Source organism: Chrysemys picta, chromosome 2 (genome assembly GCF_011386835.1).
Source record: "Chrysemys picta bellii isolate R12L10 chromosome 2, ASM1138683v2, whole genome shotgun sequence".
Classification (NCBI taxonomy): Eukaryota; Metazoa; Chordata; order Testudines; family Emydidae; genus Chrysemys; species Chrysemys picta.
In genome coordinates this window covers 203,056,621-203,074,738 of record NC_088792.1, presented here as the reverse complement: position 1 = coordinate 203,074,738, position 18,118 = coordinate 203,056,621, and the positions used below count along the sequence as shown (strand labels likewise).

The following is an 18,118-nucleotide window of genomic DNA, read 5'->3' as shown; positions in this document are numbered from 1 at the left end:
AGCTTGGAAATGAAAGACATGTGGTGGGTGAATGACTCTTGTTTACTAGACTCCAGTAGTCACACGTGTTCAGAAATATGAGTAAAAATGAGACCATTAAGAAAATGTATGTTTCTTCTTACCTCTGGTTTCTTAACTCTCTTTAAAGTGGTTTTCTCTTTCAGCGGGTGCCTGTGGTTTTAAACCTGGCAAACTCTTCAACCTCATCTGCATGTATTTTGACGTGCAGGTTGGAAAGACGTGAGACTATAAACCTGATTTCACCTTTCTTGGCTGGTTTTGCTAGCAGACGTCATATATCAAGGTGATTTCTTCATTTCTTCTACCTAGTGTTCTGGGAACCAGGGGGGAAATGGAATGCCAAAATCATAGTTCAGATGTGCTGCTTTTCTGCTTTAAGCCATTGAATGAAAGGTCTACTGCAGTCAGCCCCACATTCACATGAGTAAGGTCAGGTCAAGGTGTGATTTTTGTTTCGCTAGATTTTAGTCAGCTTTTATGTAGAAAGCAGCATTTCTGTGACCTCTCCTTTTGGGATCTTTCTAGAGCAGAGCACCAGGCTAAAAGAGACGCCCTAGTGCTGGAAAGAGGGAGTGGTTGCCTGAAGGGCTTTGGAGGTTCATTGAGAATCAGCATCCAAATATTCTGAGGCTCTCCCATCAACATCAGTAATACTTAATACTGATTGTGTGATTTCCAGTGTAATGTTCTGCTGCCATGTAATGCAGTTGTTTGCTTGCCTGGGGGCAGGAGCTTATGTATCTCTGAAACTATTCTAGTTAGAGAGACTACGGCATGAATTTACTTGTAATAGCCACAGATGCTAAAAGAATTGCACCACAACTTCTCCAATGCTTACCCAAATGACCGGCCATTGCGATCGTTCACCATTTGGTCCGTTCCTCTGAGACCGCAACGGCCCGAGAGTCCAACATCAAGACAGACTTGATGAACCTGTATAATAGGGGGTCTGCCTCTGGGCTGCCTCCACCCCTCAGTTGGTGGAATTTTATCCCAGAGAACCCTGAAAATGATGGTTGACACAGGCAGTGAAGATGCAGAACAACAGCTGCACCTAGCTACCTGAAGTGAAGGAAGTCGCTGAGAAAGACTCAACAGCTCAGGCCACATAGCGTGAAGCCAGTACTCGTAGGCCAGGAGAAGGTTCGTGTTACTGAGCCTCCGTCTCATCCCAGTGGGATGAGGTATTCTTTGGGACAATCATTCGCTCTTATAACCACAACTGACAATAGCATTTCTCCAACATCTAACTGCCTATGTTTCAAAACTTCTAAGGCTGTCTGTAATAGCACTACTTGATGACTCCTGATAATATTGCACAGATTAACATGCTCTTAGCTGGAATGTGAGAACACCATGCAGAAACCTAAGAACTGTGGAGGTGTTTTTACTTCAGACACATTCTGTGTCCCTTAACTTACTGTAAAGGAATCTGAGTATCTGAAAAACCTCACTACCAAAAAAGCATAGGATTGCTGAGTTGCGTGAACTGCAAATAGTTATTGCTTATCAACCATTTTCTTTGTGGGGAGGAGGAACCGGCAAAAAAAAAAGTGCTATTAAACTATGATATATATGCACCACAGAAAATGTTTTGAGTGAATACCAAAAATAATAATGAAAACCTATCCAGCTGTCAATGCAAAACCTGAAAAGTCAAATGCTTTTGCAACATTAATGTGTGCATTATAACAGGTGATGGGAGCATCACATCTGGAAGCCTTCAGGATGATTCATACCCTTTTCTCTTTCTAATTCTGTGGGGATTTGGCACCTCTGTGTGATGAAATTCAAATATTGGCTGCACTTATATGGCTGAGCACGTAACAGAGCAGATGGAGATACAGGTCTGTGTAGGCATCCGTAGCTTTTTCAATGGACAGTTTCAAGCTTTTTGCTAAGATGATGAGGATCCAGAGGAATTTTTGATATTCATCCAGAAGTTGTCTCTCAGAAGTATATATCCCCAGAAATGTCCATAGGAAACACAGACCTGCCTTTTCCTTAACCAGCCATAGAGATGATAGCAACAGCCAAGTGCGGCAATATCAGAATATTACAGAGAGGCCAGTGCTAAATTATCCTGGGCCTACTTTAATGGGTTGCAATGTTTTTTAAGCACTTTGCTTGGGAAAACGGTTGGGCACAGTCCCTTCAGCTTTAGCAGTTATGAGAATGGATATGTCCTGAAACATGGACACAGACACTTTAAAAACATGCACTTTCAATATTTAGTATTTAAGAAACACCTGGGTTTCACACTGGTTCTGCCTGCAACCAGTCCTTCCTTTTCATAAAATCGTAATGATTATGGAGGAAAAATCCCTTTTACGTTTTCTAGTCCATCCCCTGACAATGCAGGATTGTGCCCTGGAGTATATTTTATATTATTTTCCCCAGTGTAATTAAAAATCTCAAACAATGGGATTTCCACCATTGTCTTTGAGAGATTATTTCTCACACTAACAGATAAATATTTCTGACATTGTCTAAATTTTGCCTTTCTTAATGTTGTCATTATTTCTAGTCATTCCCCTTTTACCATGCTAAATGTATCTCCCTTCCTTGCCATTAATGGTCTGCGAGCATCTGTCAGAAGTAAACACACGTCCCCTCAGTTATTACTTAGCAAAGCTATACAGAACAGTATTTAGTTTTTTATTTTTCTCCCATAAAGCAAATGAGTACCTCCTCCCCTCCCCAGCTGCTTATTATTTTGTTTGCTCGTCTCTGGATTGCTTCCAATTTGTCTCCATCTCTCCAGAACTGACTGAAGTATTCTGGAGGTAGTGATTTAGTCAAAATAATCTTCTGTTTATTATTTGTATTGCAGTATCTCCCAGAGGCGAGGGCTCCATTGTGCTAGGGGCTGTCTGACAAAAAAGATGGTCCTTGCCCTGAAAAGCTTAGTGCTTCTTAAAACAGATCATAAAAAACATTAACCTACCGCCAAAAATAGTCCTCACCAAGAACAGCTTCCAACGTGGCAACCGTCATCAGGTGGAAGAGTTTCCTTTCTCCTGCTCCATTCACTTATCTCTCTCCCTTCGCAATAATCTTTGAAACATTTTCTGTGACTTAAATCTCAGTTTCTGTCGTCTGTGAGGCTATTAGTCTGCTGTTTGAGCCCTAGTTTTGGCTGAGTGGACCCTTTTCTGTGGCTTTAGTTTCCTGTCAGAGTCCATTCAGTAGATTATGGATTGACACACTATCAGTAACAGCAACTTCTTATTGAAACTGGCAGGGCCTCCAAGAGCAGGTTCGGGCCCTGGTGAAATTTTTTTTTGAGCCCCCCAGCAAGGGCGCACCGGCTAAACAGGGCCAATGATGGGGAAGGGGAGAAGCTGGGCCCTGGGCCCCCTTCCGGACCACGGGGACCCAGTAATTTGTACTGGCTTTCCTCCGCCCCCCTCGTTGGCCCTGGAAACTGGTAAAAATTATTCAGAGAACTTGAGGCACTGTGTTAATAGTGGTATGTATGTTACAGCACCCCTGTAACAGTGAACTTGCACTGTATACCAGGAGGGTCATTTAAATGGAACTTGGGTACTTGGAAATGGAAGAGAGATGGCAGCTTCTTTGAAAAACTGATGAACTGCAAGTAAAAAGGAAATTACTTAGCATTCCCGACTTTCATAGAGAAGCTAAGCTGGAAAGATTCTACCTGTCCACAGGACTGGGGTGAAAGTGGGAGGCTGTAAAACAAATTGAGGGAGAATTTGAATCGGGCAACCAGTGTGTGAACACAAATGAAGGTATAAATGGTGCCTAAGCCTCTGACGAGGCTAAACTAATTAATCAAAACAGTGGAAACAATTTTAGTTTTGCACTCTTATGGCATCATTAAAATAGGAGAGGGGGGATGCAATAGGGAGGAGAATGAGAGAGACAGGGACTGCATAACGAAAACCACAACATAGGTTAAACTTACTTGTAAAAGAAACCATACAACAAAAATCCAGTATTCTGGAAGAGACATGTATAGGTGGAGGCAAACTTCAAGATGGTGTGAAAAGGACAGTACTGTATTAAGAGACTATCACTTCTCTCATTGAATTCAGATACAAGCGTATGATTAGTGTTCACAGTTATCAGCGGCTCATAGTGAACTATTCACTTTGACAGAGGCCGTGCAGAAAGAAAACCCTGTCACTGACACTTCGGGCTATATGTTCAAGTAGTTAGTAGCTTGCTCTTCTTTATAATCCTGAAAATTTAGAAACTTACAATTTATTCTTTCAGAGAATTCATAGATGCTCATGTGGTTAATGATTGCTATTAAAAGGCCAACAGTTATCAAACCATGGTATCTGAGATACTGGAGCTATTTCCTCCATTTAGAATAGTGAGAGGGTCTCTAATCACAAGCAAAGAATATGTTTGAATAGTAAGTAGGAAAGAATGTGGAAAAATATTTAGGATAAAAAATTTCTATAGCAAAATTCAGCATTGTGCGGGCTTTTGATGGCCTCTTCACTGAACACCTGAAAGTAATGAATAAGTATAATGCACCTTTATCTAAAACTATCATGGCAGAATCAGAATCTTTTAGCTAAAAATTGTTAAAATAAAAGTTGTTCTTTACATTTTTTTTGTCAATTCCATATGCAGTACTGTATATGATTTCAATTTTAGGCTCAGCATTTGTTCCAGCCTTCAGCAATGTGTCTCACAGATGTTTTTTAATGTATTTATTTTACAACTGTAAGGAATCTACAGCATCCAGTCATTTCTGGGTCTGTCTTTTTTTCTGGTGTGTGTGGTGTGTTTTTTTTTTTTTTTATTTTAAAACCAGGACAGCCTTATTCTTAACTTTACCAATAAAAATATAAACTCAAACTTGTCAAATTTTCATTCTCACCAAAAATGCTCTTTGAGATCTAACTGCTAGCACTGCTGTGGAAATACTTGATGGAAATATTTCTTACTTGACAGTGTGTTAGAACCATTTTTAGCATAGAATTAATATTAATGTGTAACTTATCTTTAAGTCTTCAGCTTTGTGAATGTTCAACCAGCAAATTATCTGTAGAATATAGCTTGTGTAATCTTATTCTAAACATATAGAACCTGCCCTTTTTCTTTACTAGATTTCCGTAAGATAACGTCTGAAATGAGTGTTTTCCTTTGGTAAGTTTAGCTTACAGACACAAAGTGTGCTTTTTTCCCACTTGCATCACTAATCCATTATTTTTAGAATGTGCTGAATTATCTGTACTTGCAAATTTTCACTTGTACGTGAAAATATACGAGGCAACCTTTCTTGGCTAAATGCTTTGAAGAGATGTCACTAGGTCTGGATGAAGGTTGTCAGATAAATCCTATATCTGAAGGGAGACAGGTCTTGAAATAATAAATATTAATCTAATGATCTGATAAATTGTGATTGAAAGTAGAACTGACATGATACATCACCAAAAATTGTATTTGAATCAGAACCATTTGGTTAACTTTTACTTCTTTAAAATTTCACATTCTCTTTCTCCTGCCCCCACCAAAAATGACTTGGCTGCTTTGTCCGTTGTTGGGTCTGGATTTTGGGACTTGCCAATCAGATCTAGAAGGAAGATGTAAGAATCACGCAGCAGACACATGTAAGGATAATCGGCCCCCCCATGTTAGGTCTTATCTTGGTATCTCATAGAGATTGGCTCAAACCTGAAGCACAAGGCACCTTTCAAAAATTTGTTGTAATTAATTATAACTCTTGATATTCTTGATATCCATATAAATATCCAATCCTATTTTGAATCTTGTTGAGGCTTTGGCCTCAACTTTCTGTGGCAATGAGTTACCTTTTCATACAACGTGGGATTAAACTGTGTATTACCTTTATCAATTTCCCCTCCCATCTTTTAATTTAATTGAATTTCTCCGTGTTCTGTTTTTATGACACAGTGAGAACAGACATTCCTGATCTACCTTTTCTAGACCAGACATTAAATTGAAAAGCATGTAGTAAGATTGGTCAAACAATTTGTGTTGAAAATTCCGTTTGACATGAAGCATTTTTTCATGGAAAAACTCAGTATTCTGCAGGAAAAAAAATATTTTTTTTTGCTGAAAAACTGAATGTTTGAAAAGAGAAAAGTTCTCATTTTTTGCCAAAAATCAAAATATTTTTGCCAAAAACTCAAGTATTTTGATTTGGATATGGTGCCTTATGAGAGCTGTAGTTCAGTTGCCTCATATCCTCATTCTCCTCTATAGGCCAGGCGCCCCAGCTGGACTTCATTTCCTATGATGCACTGCAGCAATATTTCTGAATCAAAACGTATTGTATTTTAATTTGTCTCTGCAAAGTTTAAATTTTCTGTTTGGGTGGGGGCAAGGGTGGGAGTGGGGGAAGGGAATCTTTTCAACCAACAGTAGCATACACCTTTAGTTCCTCTAGTTAAGATTAGCTGCTGTTAAAATCTCATGTACTCTCCAAGGTCTTGTTCAGTGCATTATAATCGCAAATCAGCGCTACGATTTTCACAGAAGTGCTAGAACCATTTTACCACCAATTAGCTGCCAGGAAAATTCAGTGAGTCCTTCAGAGAGCAAAGCTTTCATGAACTACAAATCCAAGGCATTTGTTGGCTTTTGCAAAAACTTGGCATCAAGCTAACTGTTTTAAGTCCAAGAGTAATTTTCGGTACTACAGTATATAAAATCAACCCTCTAGTTTCTTGTAAATACTGGCACAGAAATAAAACTGTGAAAAGACAGTTTTTTATATCAAAAGTGGAAAATGAAAGTGCTTGGTGCAGATGTGCACAAGATCAAAGTTCTGTACAATTGTCTCTTTTCCAAAATTGGTCCACTTCACCAAAATTGCATGAATTTATGACTTTTTTGGTATGGAAGTTGTCCCCTTCAAGTGAAAGGGTCAACTTCTCTGCAAATGTTCATGTCAAAATTATTCACACCCTCTACGTTTTGCAGAAAAAAGTGATGTCATATCTTCCAAAGTGAAATGGTGACAAATTTTGTGAGAAATTTCCCAGAAAAAAGATCACTATTTCTTCCAGCTCTACTGCTGAGGAAGCTGGATAAGAGTCTGGCATTAGAGAGGGAAGGCAAACTGTTTTGGATTTTTTTTTTTTTTTACTGTTTTATTTTTAAATTTTAATCCTGCGTAGGATTCTGGATCAATTTCATGCCCCTTCAAAATAGAAAAATGGAGAGTCTGTTTCTGATCTCACTTAACTCTGGTATAAACCAAGAATAACTTAACTCCATCAAAGTCAATGGAAGTACACTGATGTAAATCCAGTGGGTATGAGATCAGAATCAAAGCCTTTAACTTGCTTTTATTCTGCACACCCAACACGTAGTAATAGCATGAGAACTGTCCATGTAGATAGAGGACAATATCTGGAGTAATTCAAATTTTGAATCCTATTTAACTTTGACATGTATCAATGTTACCTTTGACTTTCAAATCCCTTTACCTATAAGACTGTATAACTATCACAGAATTCTAGTCCATGGCAGTTTTGTTTCAGATCTCTAACCAGGCATTTACCATTCTTCTCTAAAGCTTTTTATTAGAATTAGATGGGTTCAAAGTGCTTGATCCTGCACCCGTAGGTAAGGTTGCCATTGACTTCAGAGGGGCAGGAAGAGGCACTAAATGCTTATGAAATCTTGTTTTTAATGGTATCTTGGTGTGGCAAATGTGAGGTGTTCATTTATTGATAGCTAATGGTAAGGATGGCTTTAGCGAGCCATGTGGGTAGTAGATCTATGGGATTGTGTTTAGATTTTGTACAGGATTCAGATGCCATGGCAATGGATGCAGAATAAATCCATATATACAGAGACCATACTATCCAAATGCTTCACAAATGTACATTATTTTTTCCAGACAACTCCCCTATGTGGTAAAGTAGTAGTGTTATAATCCACACTTCACAGATGAGGAAAGAGGTTAGCAGATTTGCCCAGGGATCACATGGGTTGTCTGTCAGAACAGGAAATTGAACCCAGATCTCCTGGGTCCCAGTCTAGTGCCTTAATCATAAAACCATCCTTCTTCATTCTAGGATTTTGGTTTTTCAGACAACAGGCACCTGCTTCTCCCCTGCCTTACATCTATAGTATATTCATTTACACTTGTGCAAAGTGAGTGCATAGGGGTGTAAAGTTCTACCAGATCAGAATGGTAGTAGTCTACACCCACTGTGCACACTCTTCGCACAAGTATAATTAGTGACAAAGGGTACAAGACGGCAGAACCAAGCTAAGGTCTTTGCTGTTCTAGATATGGGTTAACCTGTAGTGGTCTTCCCTGGCTGTGAGCTTATTAAACACACACATATTTCCAGGGTTCTGGAATGGCTGAGGAGAGATCTAGGGTTATTTCTTGTGCTTCTGATTCAGCAACATGCATTACAAATTACAGGACATCAGACATTAATTGCATTATTAAGATGAGCATTTTCATGTAGAGTTTTTGGCTTAAGAAGAGATTTTGTGATTTATATATTCTTTTTTGATTTTTATCTTATTGGTTTGATTAGCCATTTTTTCCCTTCCTCTGAAACATTCATAAGTTACAGCTAATTGGCAATAAGTCTTCTGAAAGCTGCGTTTTATCTTTCAGCTCCAGTTCTGTCAAGCTGATCTACAGCAAGTTATGATCTGAGCCACTGAATCTTTAGTGTTATACTGCAAGACAGCCCAGAAGAAGTTAGTTTTATTAAAGGTAAATTGTGAACATAATTATCTGCATAAAACTAGATGTACTCACGGACATACATGTAACTGGGGTAACCATTTGTCCACGTAGCATTCAGTGTAGCTAATTTAAAATTCTATACACCACTATCTACTTGGCAATCACAGTCGAGATTAAAAGGCTTTATGGTTTTACTTTATTTTTTTTCAACAGTCTGGAGCCATCAGAAAACCTGCCATGCAGATGTGATCACACAAAAACAGCAGCCTCTACCCGCAACAACAGAATGTAAGCAATTGTGGTGAGGTAGTGAGCAAGTTTTAACCCCTTGCTGTTCATGTCTCCTGTTACGAAAGGGATAACAGTTCTGATACCTTTTCCAATCATTGGGTAACTTTACACAGGATCTCCCTATCATGCAAATACAGTCACTTTTTTCAGTTGCAGGCAATAAACCTATTTTATACTTCCATAGCACTTTTCATCCTGAAAGATTCTAGAGTGCATTGTAAACTTCATTCTAACAACACCTGTGAAATTCAACTATATTTGGGAAGGGGAGGTTAGCAGCAAACTGGCCAATAGCACCCCGCAGAGCAGAATAGGAAGGGAATGTTTTAGGAATGGAGACTTGGGCAAACCCTTTTTCTGACAAAAAGTATCATAGAATATTTAACAACTTCCCAGAGTGGAATGGGTCACACAGTGGACTGCTTTGTGCTACAGTTCAGGGCCACTGCACCTCTATAATACAGTGATGGCACCCACGTTAGGCTCCCAGCTCCTCAGCCATCACCTCTTGGGCAGAGACGGGTGCCTCTCTTCTTCTTGACTTGGGTTATTCCCGGCTGCACAGTTCCCTGCCTACACTATGAGTTCCCAGCAAGTCAGACTGCCTAAACAGGGCTGCTTTGCTTCCTCCTCAGAGGCTATCAGCAGCATAATTGGCCATAGTTAAGTTACCACACAGATCTTCCAATCAAGCACATTTATTCTGAAGGTGAAAGCCTTACAGAGAAACATTAAAAACAATACAAGAACATGCACGCATGCTAATAAGCTTAACAGAGATCACGCCAACTCCAAGAAGGACAGTGGCAGGTGATCAGTTCTTCAAGCCCCACCTAAGGAGTTTTTCTGTACTTACAAGTTCATAACAAGCTCAGAACAAGCACACCCATGAATCTGTGAGTCACTCCTGTGTATGGTTTGGGCCTTTGATCTTGGGACTCTGGCAACAGGTAATAAGCAGCCAGGGCATAGCTTCAAAGGGATGGGTTTTGTGCATTTCTGGAGGTGGGGGTGGGGGGTGGAATTTGCATTCATCTCCTCCTAGATATTTCCCAGTAAATCAACTTCACATGTATTGTCCCAAAAGTTCATTCTTGTCTGCGACATTCTTCAACATAATCCTTTGATCATCCAGGCCCACAATAATACATAACCTTTGCATGTAATACAATGAACTCCACAGCTATTTAAGTTTAAATCTGTAAGATCTCCTAAAGCCATTGGAGGAAATTGCCATAAATGTCACACTTTCAATTCCATTTTTCTACCTCAAAAAGATGGAATGGTGAATTTGACACCGCTGATTCCAAGCAGTGCTTCGGGTGTTTCACTACACCACCTCCATGTTCTTGTCTCCACTGTATTCTGATATCCGTTTCAATAACAGGAGGCTTTTGATATTACCACCCGCCCAAGCATTTTCAAATCATGAGTCAGGCGCCAAAATAATCACGACATTGGCTTAAAAATAATGAGACATTACATTTTTTTTTTTTTTTTTGCTCTCTGGTTTTTGAATCGTTTGGATTCATGTTTTCAAGATTTTCTCCACAACCATGTGATCTAAAAGGAAAAAAAAAAGTTAAAGTAAGCTAAGAGTCCATTGTAATCTTATGACTACAAGACCCGTGATTTCATCACAAGAGTTGGCAACACTGCCAGGATACCTAAGCTGGCACTATTAACAAGCATTTATTAAAGCATTTAAAAAGAAACAGAGGGGGATCCAAGTTATCAGCTTTGTAGCTGTACGGTAGCTGGAAATTTCCTGGGCCAACCATGTGTACTTACTAAAACCCCATACTGCAGGTGGGCAATGTTCAATCCTAGCATTACTTCATTGAAGTCACTAGAGTTCCACCAAACCTAAATTTGGCCCAGTGGAGAAAGCCACATGCTAAACCCTGGCAATGATATATATGTTGGGTTAAAAGACCCACAAACTCGGTGTTAGAGATCTCTAATTCATGTAATTAAATAAGGATTTCAGTTTGTCCAGGAAGCCTATGTATCAAGAGACATTAGGATGAGCAGAAATCTCAGGTAACCATGCTCAAGTCCTCTATCTGCACAACACAGGAAATACTAGCTTCCAAACACTACCCCAGGTATAGAGGGTAAGTAGCTCAGTCCCCTTGCTCATTCAGTCCTTGTTTTTTCTGCTGAGGCTGCAGAAAGATTGCTAATTAGTGCCAGGTGAGATAGTCTCCCCCCTGCCCCTCCACTCACCCTTCACACTTTCTTTGCAGTTGAAGGGGCAGCAACTTTTCCAGCTGCTGCTAATTTTTTAAGCCAACCTATGACGTCCCCTCAGGATGAGTGATTGGCCAATCCCAAAAGATTCCGAAGTTCAGTTTGGATAAGCAGATGCTTCTCCAAAGTTTATTCAGATGATGTGAAGTTCTTTGTTCTGGAAATTGGGCTAGAATTCTAACAAGGGCAGGCTTCCTCAGGAGTTTTCCTAGGTTTCTTAGTTTTAGCCAGGTCAAAAATATTGCAAGAATAGCTATTTTAATGATATTCAAATACTCTGCTTCAGATCCTAGAGAAAACCAGGTAGCAAGGAAACACAAGAAAATAAAATCTCTAACCTCAAAAGGTTATGTTTGTGTTTTAGGGGAAGGTTCTGGTTCCATTTGTCCGTTATATCCTTTATATACCTCTGATTTGTACATTGGGCCATAAATCTATAGCACCTTTGGACCTCTATCATTACAAGAAGATGTCACCTGTTATTCTTCAGTTATGAGATAAATAAGATTCTCTGAAACCTACAGTACTTGAGACCAACAGACAGACTTTAATTTTAAGGAGCCAAATGCTCCCTTCCTACACCTTCTCCCAAAGCCTGAATATATGTGCCTTTGAGCAAGGGACTTAAGAGGGCTGTTGGGGACACAACCTTACCCCCAAGAGAGTTAGTATACAGTTGAGCCTGTGAGTTGTAATGTCACCTGGGGACCTCTATGCTTTATGCTGGTTTGATGAAGGAGATGAAGTTTTCTGCCTCTGTCTGCTGGCAGAGCCACTGGCTTTTTGGGGTATGTCTACACAGCAACTAGCTAGCACAGACCAGCTACGGGTGTTTGACTCTGGCTCGCAGGCTGTAGGGCTGTTTTGTTGCTGTGTAGATTGCTGGGCTTGGGCTGGAGACTCAGGCCTTGGGACACTGCAGGGTGACATGGGCCAGCCATGGGTTTTTCTTTGCTGTTTGTGTTGGACATACCCGTGGTGTCCCAACACTCCCTGTGCTGTTGTGGAGATCTGCACTACAGCACAGAGTTCTGTTGCACCCAGTCCTCTTCCACAGCCTACCTCCTCTGTGCAGTAAAATCATGGCTGTTACACTCTATTTAGGTCCTTTTGTCCCGGCAGTGGGCAGGAGGAGGCTGCATTTGAGCAAATATAAATTGTTTAAGATTGGAAGGGCTTCGTTCCCCAGTCTGTCTGTTATCATTATGCCTTCATTTGTGTTCTGGCAGCCAATTTCTTGCTGCTAGACTGGTTGGCTTTGGTTTAACAGGAAGAATGTGGAAGATCTTTTTTTTTTTTTCCCCAGATAAAAGGTGTTGGGATTTGCGCTGAGCATCTCTGGAATTCCTAACACATGGTTTTTGTAGTCCTGTGGAGAAAAATGTGAACATGGTTTATAGTCCATCCCCCAGGGGAAGAGAAGAGGAGAACCATGCACCAGTGGGGGCAGAGCAGCTTGCACAAGGGGCAGGGAAAGAAGTCATTCTCCTATGCATAAAGGAAAGAGAATGTATTTTATAGCATTTCAGAGATTCCATGTTCCATGCAAATCAACCTCTTGCCCAAAAGTAAAAATAAAGTCCCTCTTTCCCCCTCCTGCCTGGCAGATTTTTTTTTTTTCAAAATAAAAATGCATATTGATTTCAACACATTTCTCCTCTAGTATTAGCCTCCAAACATGTCTCTCCAAAGACAGCTTTCTGAACTTCTGTTCAGGTTCCAGATAATCATCTCATGGGAAAAATGTGCAAACAATTGTGTAGAGAAACAAGTCTGCATTTCAGGTATTTTATGATCTCTTTTTTTCTCTCCTGTTTTTGTTTGAGTGGACATATGCATGCAAACCAGTTATTCACCTCTGAGGGGGCTAACCTGGCTCGTGCTGCTTGTTCCGCAGCTGAAGTAACATAACCCTCTGTTGCATCATAATCATCTCCGCAGCAAAGGAAGATGTTGTCACAAGCAAAGGATTCTAACTTCTAACCCCGGTATTGCCAACTCGCACAATTTTATCACCAGCCTCATGATATTTGATGTTTATCTTAGGGTAGGTTGACATGGCATCTGGGAGTGAACCTCCCAGATGGGGCAAACAGACTTGTGCTAGCTAGTCTTGAGCTAGTGCACTAAGTGTAACAGTGAGGATGTTGCAGCTCATGCCGCAGCTCAGGCTATCAAGCCTATCTGATCCCTAGGTCTCAGCTCAGATGTCCAGCTCCTGGAGTCACTGGATGACAGCAGAATCTCTAATTTGACTTAAAGGGAAAGTACTTATCTAGCCTTCATGGTGGTGGGGAAAAGCTTAAAGGTTCAAAAATAAGAGAGCCAGCAGGAAAAATGAGAGGAGATGTACCAGGGCGCAATGAGGCTTCTCTGGCACCAAACATCAATGCTGCAGATTCTTGTGGACCTACAGGTTCAACAGTCATGGGCTCGCCTCCCTTTGCAGTCTATAGAGAACTCCATTACAGCACCTCTACATGTCCCCTCAACATTCCTCATGGCATCAAGGGCGGCATCCTTACTCCTACCACTCCATCCCAGGGGACATTAAGGACAATCACAGCTTCACGTACACTGACCTGTAAAAGCCACAGTTGCTGTATGTGTAAATGTGCAAAATGGACACGAATGTTCTTTCCCTGGGTTACATTCTGTTCCATTAATTGATTAAGTTTTTAGCATATTTTCTTTTAAATTGCAAAGATTTTTCTTTGCATTGGTTTTGTTACTGAATAAAATGTCTGGCAGTTCTGAAAGCAGCCACTTACTTTTTACTACATTGCAGGACACAACTCAGTGTCATGGTGTTCTAATCATAAATGTACAGCAGGCACTGCAACATTAATAGGTGCATTGACAGTGTTATGTTCATAGATGTGCACCAAGCACCTCATAGTTCCTAACAGGCCCCCAAACAACAGGCCAAGTAGAGCACGGTACACCACAATGCATTATTGTGGCTCACTCTTAGAGTGCTATTTCAAAGCCATATAAGTTCACATTGAGCTCTTCCAATAGCCCTTGTGTCTGGCTGTTCAAACTCAACAGGCAGGCACTCCACCTCTGCCCTCCACCCGAGCAGCAACTTTTCCCCTTTTGCTTCAAAGATGTTATGCAGGACACAGCAGGCAGCTATAACCATTGGGATGTTCTTTTTTTTCACTGAGGTCGAGTCTTGTGAGTAAACAATGCCAGTGCCTCTTCAATCGACCAAAAGCACATTCACTGTCATTCTGCACCTGCTGAGCTTGCAGTAGAAGCTTTCCTTGGGGCTGGTGAGGTATATGTCTTCATGAGCCAGAGGAACAAGGGGTAGGCTGGGTACCACAAGATCACTATTGGCACGTCAATATTATATGGTAATTTGCCAGTTGGGAAGAAAGTCCCTGCTTGTAGATTTTTTTTTTCTTAAAGATGTGCGTATCATGCACCTCCCTGGCCAGCCAGCACTGATGTCGGTGAAGTGTCCTCAGTGATCCACCAACGCTTGCGTAACCATGGAAAATTGTCTGTTGACGTACTTTGTGGCAAGGTGGTCTGGTGCCAAAATAGGAATATGCATGCTGTCTATTCCTCCACCACAGTTCGGGAACCCCATTGCTGCAAATCCATCCACTATGTCCTTCACACTGCATAGAGTCCCAGTCCTGCGTAGCAGGAGACGATGCATGGCACTGCACACTTTCCAACTCTAAAATGATTTCCCAGCGACCAGTAGCAATCTGGCATTGCAAGTTTCCACAGAGTGATCGCCACTCACTACTCCACTGTCAGTGCAGCTCTCATATTGGTGTCCATAGGCTGGAGGACTGCGGTGAGCTCAGCACACAGATCCAGGAATGTGGCCTTGTGCATCCAAACATTCTGCAGCCATTGCTCATCATCCTAAGCCTGCATTATGATGTGATCCCACCAATCAGTGCTTGTGTCTCAGGCCCAGACAGTTGCTCCATGAATGTCACCAACAACCTTGAATTGGTTCTTGCTATATTCTGCAGCAATCTGTCCTCCAAGAAATCATCGTGTTCCCTACTGATTTGGTTCTTCATATGGCTCTGCAAATACCAGAAGATTGTAAGTACTGTGCTTGCAATGCTTATGATAATAGTGAGGAGCTGTGCAGGCACCATGCTCAGAGATGGCGGACAGCAAGGAGGGCCGTATGGATCTGTGGGATTTTTAAAATAGGCTAAAAAATTATGGGCTATAGATAACATTATGGGATGGAGACAATTGCATGTTGGGAGTTTAACCCCTTGCTCCCAGTCACCCCTGTGCAACTTGTTTCTGTCTCATGCATTGCCAATATTTCTCAAAAGACAACATGCTGGACAGTGGTGTGTTGCATGCTGGGATACCCCTCTACATAAGTATGCCTGGTGAGTACATGCAGTGCAGATACAAGGAGTCAAGTATGTACGCGAACAAGTGATATACTTACTGTGGTAGCTTTATGTCCATGTAACTTGCATTGACCCAAGTTTGTAGTGTAGACATGGCCTAAAGTGGGCAGGCAGGAATGTTGGGTAAAATGTTCAATGACAAAAGTACCTTCATGGGGAGAAAATGTGGGGGCTCATGGGCTCTTTAAAGTAGTGGAGGAAGGCACACTAAGAACCAATGGCTGGAAACTGAAACCAGACAAATTAGAAATAAAATCATTCAAATTAGAAGTAAGGCACAAATTTTTTAACAGTAAGGGAGATTAGCCATCAGAGAAAACTGTCAAGGAAAGTGGTGGATTCTCCATCTCTTGATGTCTTCAAATCATGACTGGATGCTTTTCTGGATGATATGCTTTAGTCAAACCCAAATTAGTAGGCTCAATCTGGGTGACTGGGTGAAATTTAATAGCCTGTGATATATAGGAGATCAGATCAGATGACATAATGGTCCCTTCTGTCCTTAAACTCTGTGAATTCTGCTCTTTTATAGGGAATTTTTTTGTTAAGGGAGATATTTGACCTTCCCTGGGTGATTATTTGAAGCAGTTTAAATTAATAAAAAGCAAAGCTCACACTAGCCTTATTCAATAGTTTCTTTGTTCTGAAAATAGCTGTAAAGCAGCTAATAGCGGACCAGAATTATATGAAGCATTGTGTCAGGGGTCAGGGTGATAAACATGTACATGGACTACGGAGTTGACTTTTCCATCTACCTTCCCCTTTGATCACAGGTGTGTTCTCTCATTCCACTTCACTAACCAAATAAATTAACTTCTAAAATGAGAAATGGCTTGAAAGCTGATATAAAAGGACCTAGTGTCCAGGCCAACGCTAAGGAAGAGGAGAGAGCAGTGGGTATAAATTACACTGATTTCACAGTGTGGTACTGGCAGCACAATTTCCTACAAAGGAGATAATCTTTCCTCATGATTCATTTGGCCAACGAGAGGCACATATTTGGCCAAAGAAAGAAAAAGACACACACAAAAAAAACTTGCTTGAAGGATCCCTCTGAAGATCTATAGTTCAGCAAATTTAACATTCACAGCAAGAAATATATGGTATATCCTGCCTACGGTATGGTGATGGCATTGTGCTCTGAGGGCAGGCAACCCAGATTCATGAATGTTATTGGGTTTCCCACTCAAGGTAGGCTGGCATAGCCCGCTACTGTAGACACTGCGTACGCTGACAGAAGATGTTTTTCTGCTGGCGTATGAACACCACTTCCTCAAATGACATTAGCTGTGTTGACTGACACACTCTTTTGTCGGCATAGCTACATCTTCACTGGGGCTTTGGTTGGCATATTTATGTAGCTAGGGGTACCCCCCACCGCCCGTGACCAACAAAGCTATGGCAGTATAAACTTTAAGTGCAGACCAAGCCTCAAAAAGTATAGGGTAACATCATATCTTTCCCTTGGGGCTTCACAACTGTGTCCTGCTTGCTATTTCATGGCATAATATAGGGTTGGGCCTTGGAGCCCGCAGCTTACCCCATCCCTCTGGCTGATGGAAGAGTGCTTTTGTAAGCCACATTAGGAGAAATTGGAGACTATAGTATTATCTGCCATTGTTATGGTAGACAATAGCAAGGTGGTGTGAGCATGGGACTGGGAGAAAGGACCTCCTAAGTTCTAGTCATGGCTTTACTGCTTGCCTGTGTCCAATCTCAGTGGTTCTCAATCAGGGGTCCGGAACCCCCTAAAGATCTGTGAGCAGGTTTCACAGGGTCCACCCAGCAGGGCCAGCATTATCAGGGCAGAAAGCTGAAGCCCCACCGCATGGGTCTGAAGCCTGGGGCACCTGATCCCCGCCACCTGGGGCTGAAGCCTGAGCAATGTTACTTTGCGGGGGGGGGGGGCGCTGTGGCGAGGGGCCCCAGGCAATTGCCATACTTGTTACCCCCTAATGCCAGCCCTGGCTTTTGTACGCAAAAAATCAGTTATTGTGGCACAGGTGGGCCGTGGCGTTTTTATGGCATGGGGCAGGGGTAGGGCTCAGAAAGAAAAAGGATGAGAACCCCTGCTATATACTGAATGCTCTGTGCCTCCAGTTAGTCACCTGAAAAATGGGAATGATAATACATATTTCCTGCACTGGGGGAGTCATCAGGAGTAGTTAATGATTGTACAGTGCTTTGAACATGTAAAGTGCTATATCATTTTTAAGTGTTGTTATTGTTGTGTGTAGTACTTAAGAGTTACTTTTACCATGTAAATAGAAAGAAAAAAAAGTGTGTGTTCCTTTCACAAAAGCACAGCAATAATCCTTTTAAGTACAGAGATTTTTTGTCTGTACAATAAAATTAAATAAGGAGAGCGGTGGACTCGCCTGCCATATTCTACTCTATTTGTGGCTTTGCTACTAGAATCAGTGTACCCTGGGCTGGACTGAGTTCTCTAAGTTTTCAGATAGCCACTGCAATTTATGCT

At 41.3% G+C, this 18,118-nt stretch overlaps 1 long non-coding RNA gene across 3 annotated transcripts in view; it reads left to right on the top strand.

The window, feature by feature from the left end:
- The window catches only part of LOC135981035 (uncharacterized), a 36,820-nt gene extending 23,623 nt beyond the window's left edge, over positions 1-13,197 (top strand). The window contains exons 2-4 of one of the 3 annotated variants that reach the window (XR_010597988.1): positions 8,615-8,716; positions 8,903-8,977; positions 13,060-13,197. This is a non-coding gene — a long non-coding RNA (uncharacterized LOC135981035). Of the gene's footprint in view, positions 1-8,614; positions 8,717-8,902; positions 9,037-12,539; positions 12,637-13,059 lie in introns of those variants that run through there. The other 2 variants (XR_010597989.1, XR_010597987.1) reach the window with 2 other exon arrangements.
- Positions 13,198-18,118: the final 4,921 nt, after the last annotated feature.